General features: G+C 37.8%; 1 pseudogene; it reads right to left on the bottom strand.

Moving 5' to 3' along the window:
* Positions 1-3265: 3265 nt before the first annotated feature.
* Positions 3266-4716, bottom strand: LOC102728099 (mitochondrial glutathione transporter SLC25A39 pseudogene; annotated as a pseudogene).
* Between the last annotated feature and the right edge of the window lie 4419 nt (positions 4717-9135).

The raw sequence follows: 9135 nt of genomic DNA, 5'->3' as shown, positions 1-9135 counted from the left end.
TGCAGGCAGGATTAAATTTATTGGGCTCCTTCAGGGGTGAGAGACATACTTAGAACATTTTATATGTAATATGGCTTGAATTAATATATGCTTTTAATTAGTCTAGCTTTCAGAAAACCTGAGAGAACATCAAATCCCTGTTTGGGCACAAAGAATGTTTAAGCAAATGCACTGTCAAAACAATACTACCATGATGTTTTTACTAGATATTATTATGCTGTATCTCAATTAGAACATTTATCTTATGGATATTAAAAAGCTAGCAGCAGTATCTTTCAAGCTGCACAAGGCATCATCTATTGAAAACATGTTTTGGGGAAACAAACGATGCTTAGGCTTAGCATGTGTTCTCCATTCTCTATTTTTCTTTGCTTTCCCCACCGTAGTAATTTTACATCTACATTGAAGATATTTTGCCCAGATATTAATATTCCTGAGTTTTCTGTTTTGCTATAAAAAGGGTAGGGAAAAAATGTATAGGAAAATCTCAGTTGACAAAACCTTTCAGTCAGCCCCATGTAGATTTACTAGTCCACATTAAGAGACCTTGTCTATTCAGACTCTCTGGATTTATCATGTATACACATATAGGGTTTTAGGAATTACAAGGTTTTCTGAGAGTTCTGGCTCTTCGTGTGATTGGATGATCATCTGTGTGTGAAGTGTCGGACGTGATCAGAGCGCAGGGGAAATATTTCAGCATCTCAGTCATGTGCCAAGACAAGTTCCAGGTCTTGAATAAATCTTCCCTGTGTAAACAGACTGTCCAAGGCAAATTCAATACAATTCAAATTGTTTTGTAATTTCCATGGCTACAAGTGGAGATAGGGGATTTTAGGGGGACAGCCTATTTTTTTTTCAATGCTTTATAAGATTTACCAGTCTTTTGTGATCATAGATACTTTGCTGTGGTAATGAGAATAGTCTCTAGGCCAAAGCTGGCCCTGAAGTCTTTAGGTTTCTGAAATGCTACACTAAATTGAATTTATTTTATGAATAATTATGTGCAGCTGACTCTGCTCCCTGCCTGGATCAAGTATTGTATGATATAATAGGAAGCCTGGCTGGGATTTGGAATTAGTAGTGGTTTTAGGCTAGGAGCCCTGATAAAGAGTAAGATTGGTTTAGAGAAGGATGGAGCAGAGATACTGACAGACAGTTTATTAACACACGTCCTTATGTTTACAGGCAGCTGATTTTGCTGACAATTGAGGATGTTATTCTTACCATACATTATAGAATCATAAGACCTGTGTTCTAATCATGGATCTTTCCTTACTGACATTTTTCCCTCTGGTAATTTTCTTAATCTCTTGAATGCTCTATTTTCTTTTTCTTTTTAGATTTCATTTATTTATTCATTTGGGAGATGGGGGGAGAGGGGCAGAGGGAGAAGGCGGAAATATCCCAGCAGGAGCCTGACGACACAGGGCTGAATCTCAAGACCCTGAGATCAAGACCTGAGCCAAAACCAAGAGTCCGTTGCTCAACTGAATAAGCCACCCAGGCACCCCAGCTCTGTTTCTTATTTATAGTAGGATGTAGTAATTCTTGACATAACTACTTTAATGATGAATATAGCAAGCATTAAGCACCTTTAAGATGACTAAATGGTTAGCAAGGAATTCCATTTGAGCATTGGGGTCATTCTCTATGGATGACACAGAGCACAGTGGATCCACAGAAATAGTTTTTAATATATCGGCTGTGAAAATTTGAGGACAAGAACTATGTCTAATTTCACTTTGCATAACATTCAACACAGTGCGTACTATATAGGGAATTCCACGCATATTGAATTAATTGAATGATGTAGATCCATTTCTAAGAAGAGAGGAACACCTGGCAGCATACTGTTAGAAATAGCAGTTGTCTGCTATAGAATGGCATTTATGAGACTGGAGTTACTGGTTCCAAAATTTTCTCATCATCATAGGTGCAAATTATTAGTTCACTGACCACATTCTTAATTTTATGTGTAGGAATTCTTTTCTTGCCATTCTTTTAGACTGAAAAAATATCAATATTCCATTTTAGATAATTTGAGGAATAAAAAAAAATTTATTATAAGTAGGTAGTGGAGAATCTATTACCATGGTATTATGTTAATATTAAGAAATCCCGCCAGAAATATAGTTTAGTACTTATGAAAAAATATCTTAAACACTAAAAAATTTTATTCATTGACACTGATAATGCTTTATACACTTACAGAAGACATTTCTCTATTTTCCCCTCCAAATAAGATTATTATGTTGAACTCTGAGGTACAATATGAAAAATGTGCTTATAAAAGGTGACAGTAGAATGGATAATTCACAAAACTTGTTTCTGCTTATTTGGATGGTCTTTTCATGTACACATCTCTTCTTTATTTTTTTATTATTTTTTAAAGATTTTATTTTATTTATTTGAGGGAGAGGGAGAGAGCACAAGACGGAGTAGGGTCTGAGGGAGAAGCAGACTCTCCGCTGAGCAGGAAGCCCAATGCAGGACTTGATCCCGGGACTCTGGGATCATGACCTGAGCCGAAGGCAGTCGCCCAACCAACTGAGCCACCCAGGCACCCTCATGTACATGTCTCTTTTTTAAATTTGAGCTTCATTGTAGTTTTTATTTATTGGCCTCAAAGATCTTTTATCTGTTAGCAAAGTATTATTGTAATATTGGCATATTATTAATAAAGGAATTTTATTTCCTAGAGAAAGTAACAATTACAGCTGTCAGCTACATTTTTTAATTAATAAGAACTGTAATATGGTTTTTTCCATTTAAGATTTCAAATATATCTCCCCTAAAAAATTAAAAAATTCCTCCCACTTGGATCTTAAGAATAACATAGTATAAATTTAACACTAGTTTATTTCTAAGGAATATGTGTAGCTTTATTATTAACCTGCCAAAAATTAGGATAATTTATTTGAACTGTCTGGGCCAATATGAATATATATATATATACACACATATATATATATATTTTTTAAATATTTTATTTACTTGAAAGAGAGAGAATGAGCAGGGGGAGGGCAGAGGGAGAGGCAGACTCCCCACTGAGCAGGGAGCCCAATGTGGAGCTCGATCCCAAGACCCTGGGATCATGACCTGAGCCAAAGGCAGGTGCTTAACTGACTGAGCCATCCACGTGCCCCAAATGTCCCCTTTTTCTTAAAGGTAGATTCCTAAAGATTGAGATGGTAGTCTTTTCAGTAATGGCCAGAGGCAAAGAATCTGGGAGAACATGCTTCCAACAAAATAAGACAAAGAAGGATATTCAGGGTAAAGCACTTTATTTATTTATTTATTTATTTATTTATTTATTTATTTATAAGAAGTTCATCATCTCTAGACTTAAGGAGTGTGGATGCAGACTACACCAGGCCCAGGGTTTTGAGTCTCTTGGGGGTAGACACAGCTATGGCAAACACAGGGAAATGGTGAGAGGAGAGGGGACACATAGTAGGTCTTTAACTTGGCCAGGACGGTGGAAAAGTGATGATCATTGGAGGTTGGAAATGAGGAGCAGCAGGAAGAAAGCTGTCTTGGATGGGGTCTGGGCAGGTCCAGAGGGGCAGCCCCCTTCCCCTGGGGCTCGTAGTTGAGAGGGAAGGAAAATGAGGCCCTCCTCTCCTTGCTGAGGACTCGGCTCTTGGCTCAGTCTCCTTTTGCCCTATGCTCATCCAAGGAAGAGATGGGTCCTTGCCCCCTGACTCCTTTTAAGAACCCAGAGGCTTTTCCCCACTGAACCTCTGGAAGAAGCTTTTGCTGAATGCAACTGGTAAGAGCTGATCATGATGGCACATGAGGGAGGGGCAGCCCTAAATATCCTTGTGCTGGGAAGGAGGCCTGGTGAGTCCCCCAGACCTCCCTCAGCTGGTTCCTCTGCAGTGGCAGCAGTCAGGTGGAGTGCGTGAGTGGGGGTGTCACTCACAGCCTCCAGAGCTCTCAGTGTGACCTGGCCTTGAGTCTCCACCCCAGGAAAGGGTAGTAGAGTCAGCACGGCTGCCACCATCCCTGAAATGCCGCTGCCCATGGGTGCCTGGTCCTTTGGCCTGAGCCCACTCAGTCAGCTCTTCACCAGCTCACAGTTGAACCAATACAGAGCAGAAAAGGGCGCATCCTGAAGGGCAGTGGGGTCCCAGCCCAGCCACACTGATCACCAGCCGCCCTGGGCCACAGCAGGGCCACACTAGCTCCAGGGAGCACATCACAGTCACGGTGCCCACGCAGGCTAGTGCCCCCGCTACCGTGTGTCCGAAGAGGTCAAAAGTCAGGGCTCGACCAAAAAGGAAGGCCTTGGGTTGGGTTGGTTGTAGTCAGGGAAGCACAAGGCAGTGGCCAGCATCGTCACAACCAGGTGGCTGGGAGGCTGCTCCACAGGGTCCTGGTGCCCTCGTGTCTCATCATCTTCACAAGGGCAGCCATAGTGCCAGAGACGGGAGTGGGTCCTGAAACCAGGGGGTACAGCAGGCACCGTTTGGGCACAGGTAAGGGGCTCCGGGACACCACTGCAGTACAAGAGCTTCTTCCATTTGGCCTAGCAGGGGCTCCAGAGTCTGCAAGGGGGCATCGGCTTACTGGCCACCGAGGGGTCCTGAGACTGCAAGCGTACCTTCACCACACCCAAGGTTGTCATGAAGAGGGAGGTGACCACAACCCCAGTGCCTAAGGCCACCATCCGTTGGAGGGGCTAATGCCCCCAGGGTCCTGGTCAAGCATCTTAGAGCTTCAATGCTGGCTCTAGACTGGTGCTCGTGCAGCAAGGTGCCCATGGCAGCTCCTCGGCCAGTGGACGGTCTGCATGCCCTCTGCTCTTTTTTAATACTCGCTGTATTTTGGATATTTGTCATCTCTGAAATAAGAATTTACCTAGGGCTTGCAATCATCAGAAAACATAATACCAGATGGAGAGGTCTAACTAACAAACTGATTGGTATTAATTATGTCATCTATGCAAGTAGTCCAAATGGGAAATTTCCATATCAGTGTAATTTTATTGAGTCAGATTCCAGAGTCAAGCTTGCCTCACCTACTTCCAGAAATTTCCTAGAGACTGAGATATACCTTGGGATCTCTCCTTCTTTGCAAATCTTTACCTCTCCCAACACCTTCCAAATAATCTTTCATTCTACTTTCCAGAAAAAAATTGAAGCTATCATTCTCTACTCACCACTACAAAACTACAAAGCTACCAAAATCTTACCCACCATTACATGTTTTACTTTTACACATACAGTACTTTTTTCTCCTATATAAAGATAATCTTTCTAGTGGGCTTTAGACATAGTTCCTCCAGATCCCTACCAAATATCAATGCCTCTCAACTGAATCCTTTCTGCTAACATGTCCTTTTGTTGCTGAAACATTAAATCTCATTTCTCCTTAACAGTCAAACTTTTAAAAAACTCTTCTAATTTTTTTTTTTCTTATTTCACTTCTCAATCTATGGAAGATTTCTTCTTCTTCTGCTACTCCTGAAGTAGTTCTCTATGTTGCTAAATCCAAAGTACTGATTTCAAAATTGGCCTAACTTACTTCTCAATGATTTTTAGTATTCCATTGTGATGTGCTTTATTCCTACTTGTCTGGTAATTCTTTGCCAACCAAGCTTGGCAGTTCATTTTCCTCTAACTGGTAATTAAATATTAAAAACAAAAGTTTACTAAGGCTCTCCTTGGTCCATATTCTCCATAGCCAAACTTAATCAAAACTTTGGTTTCAGTCACCATCTGTATTTTAAAGACTTCCAACTTTTTATATGCAGTTCAGACCTCTGTTCTGAACTCTAATAGATTTAATTCTTAATTCTGCATCTTTACTTGGATTCTTCCTTTATTTTTCCTTTAGTTCCCATTTACAGATCATCACCAAGTAGTGCATATTTTATTTTCCCACATTACTGCTATGATGGTGCAAGTACGGACAGACACAATTAATTATTTGTAATGTAATAAATGCTTAACTAATTTCACTGCATCCATTTTCATCTCCTTATATTTTGTCTTATAGGTTATCACCAGAATAGTCTCTAAAAATCTCAAAATTGATTTTACTCTCTATTGCACAATTAAAACCTTTCAGAAACTGTCATTGCTCTTTGGATAAAGAATAAATATCTTTTTCTTTTTTTTTTTAAGCCAGTGTTTCAAGCATATTCTCCATGACATGCCTGGACTCTGCATTTGCATGAGTTGTAGACTCTGCCCAGAAAATTCTTCCTTCGACCTCCTCACTTCACTTATTTTTTTAGCTCAAGCCTATTTCCTTATATAATTGTTTTCCTAACCTCTTAATGTAGTCAGATTCACTTTTAATATTTTTAATTGATCAAGGCATTTATTTTTCTAATTTTATTGATGTATAATTATCAAATAAAATTGTATGTATTTAAGGTATATAATAACATGATGATTTGATATACATATACATTACAAAATGATTACCTTAATCAAGCTAATTAATACATCCATCACCTCACATAGTTGACATTTTTTGTGTGTGGTTAAGAACATTTAAGATCTACTCTCTTAGCAAATTTCAAGTATACAGTATTATTAACTAAGTCACCATGCTGTTCATTAGATATTCAGATCTTATTTATCTTATAACTGAAAGTTTGTACCTTTTGACCAACAGCTCCCTATTTTCCCCACCTCCCAGCCCCTAGCAGCCACTCTACTCTCTGCTTATGTGAGTTTGACTTTAGATTCCACATGTAAGTGAGATTATACAATATTTTGCTTTCTGTGTTTGGTTTGTTTCATTTAGCGTAATGTCCTCAAGGTTCATCCACGTTGTTGCAAATAGCAGGATTTACTTTTTTTTGTATGGCTGAATAATTTTCCATTATATATGTATATAACATATTTTCTTTATCCATTCATCTGTTGATGGACATGTAGGTAGTTTCCATGTCTTGGCTATTGTGAAAAATATTGGCTGCAATGAACATGGACATACATATATCTCTTCAAGAGATTAATTTTATATCTTTTGATATATACCAGAAGTGAGATTGATGGATCATGTGGTAGTTCTATTTTTAATTTTTTGAGGAAACCCCATTTTCCATAATGGCTGTACAAATTTATATTCCTAACACAGTGTACAAGAGTTCCCTTTTCTCCACACCCTCACTGACACTTGTTATCTCTTGTCTTTTTGATAATAGCCATCCTAACAAATGTGAGATGCTATCTCCCAGCTTTGATTTGCATTTCCCTGATGGTTAGTGATGTTGAGCATCTTTTCATATACCTATTGGCCATCTGTAAGTCTTTTTTTTGAAAAACGTCTAATATTTTTTCTTAAAATCATGTTCGATTTCTCCTGTTATCTACATTTGTAAGTATACTTTTTCTCATATCTGTGAAAACTTGCATTTCTGCACCCCTGCATCCTCACTAGTGTGTTTTAAGAATTTTATTGAGGTATAGTTGATATACAAAATTGTATACGTTTGATGTATATATCTTGATGACTTTGGATGTATGCATACATCCTAATACCATCACCACAATCAAGATATCAATATATCTATCACCTTTCCTTATGTTCTTTTGTGTATGTGTTTTTGGGTATGTTTGTTTGTTTGTTGAAAAAAATCACTTAGCATGAGATCTGTATTCTTCATGTATTTTAAAGTGCACAATATGTTACTATTAAATACAGGTAGTCTGTTGTACAGCAGATCACGAGAACTTACAATACATTAAACATCAATACCACATGACCCAGGAATTCTTGTCGTAGCTATATACCCCAAAGAGTTAAAAACTGGGTGCAAAGAAAAACTTGTTCATGAATGGCTGTCACAGCATTATTCATAATAACTGAAAGGTGGAAATAACCCACATGTCATCAACTGCTAAGTGGGTAAATAAAATGTGGTACATCCATGCAATATGAAGTTATTTCAGTCATTAAAATAAATGAAATATGGATAAATGCTGCAAATTGGATCAACATTGAAGGTATGCTGAGTGATAAAAGCCAGAATAGATAAATTCATAGAGATAAAAAGCAGATTAATATCAGGGGCTTGGGGGAAGGGGATTGGGAGTGACTGCTGAATAGGAATGGAGTTTCCTTGTGATGAAAATATTCTGGAACTAGATAGTGGTGACACTTACCCACCATAATGAATATATTAAATGCCATGGAACTGTACACTTTAAAATGGTAAAATTGTTAAATTTTTATATGTATTTATATATATACAAACACACACTAATTTATATGGGGGATACACACGTACACACACACACACACTAATTTATGTAGGGGAAAAAGAAACATTAATTCTGTATTCAGTTTTTTCTGAATTTTAATCCCAGCTCTATTATGTAAAACCATAAGTCCATGAGCAGGCCAGTTATATTTTAGAATCATAAATTAATTGACTATATCACGGAGGGTTGTTCAATTACCAGATATTTATTGAATCATAGGCTGAACTCTAGAATCTAGGGTAAAATGGAGCAAAATCAACATTGACCCTTCATTCTTATGGAGCTTACAGTCGAAAAAATGAGTCAAATTACTACAGAAATAAAAATATTGTAAGAATTTAGTTAATATGTGTTATTGTTTGAATTAGACATATTGAAAATACTCAGTGAAAATAATAAATACAAAATTATTATTAAGTTTTTAATTTTCATACTAAAACCTATTCTATCCCACAGAGTGGGTATGTTATTGCAGCCATCTTGCAAATGCATGTAGTGAGTCACAGGGATTGACACCCTGACATTTATGGCCCATTCAGTGGAAGCCATCAACATCTCTGAAATTTTTAATATATATTCAGGCAGGTGTGAAAGCACATTCACACATGTACAGTACACACACATAGAATAATATTGCTGAAAATACTCAGAATTCCTTTTTGTCATGCCTGAAAATAGCTTATTCTAGTGCATATTTTCAACCAACTCGCTTTTCCTGCGTTTATTTTCTGTATTTAATTTAAGGGAGTCCAGTAAAGCCATAATGACTTTTATGAACTTTAGAACAATCTGAAATCTTTATGTTCTTTTCAAACATAATATCAAATCCCATGTCTTAGTGTCTTGGTGGATACTCTGAAACCACAATTCCATATACAGTATTTGGATTAAATGTCTTGCCGGTATC

Source organism: Leptonychotes weddellii, chromosome 4 (assembly GCF_054177405.1).
Source record: "Leptonychotes weddellii isolate Sample4059 chromosome 4, ASM5417740v2, whole genome shotgun sequence".
In the NCBI taxonomy this organism is placed as follows: domain Eukaryota; kingdom Metazoa; phylum Chordata; class Mammalia; order Carnivora; family Phocidae; genus Leptonychotes; species Leptonychotes weddellii.
This window is presented reverse-complemented; position numbering and strand designations above follow the sequence as displayed.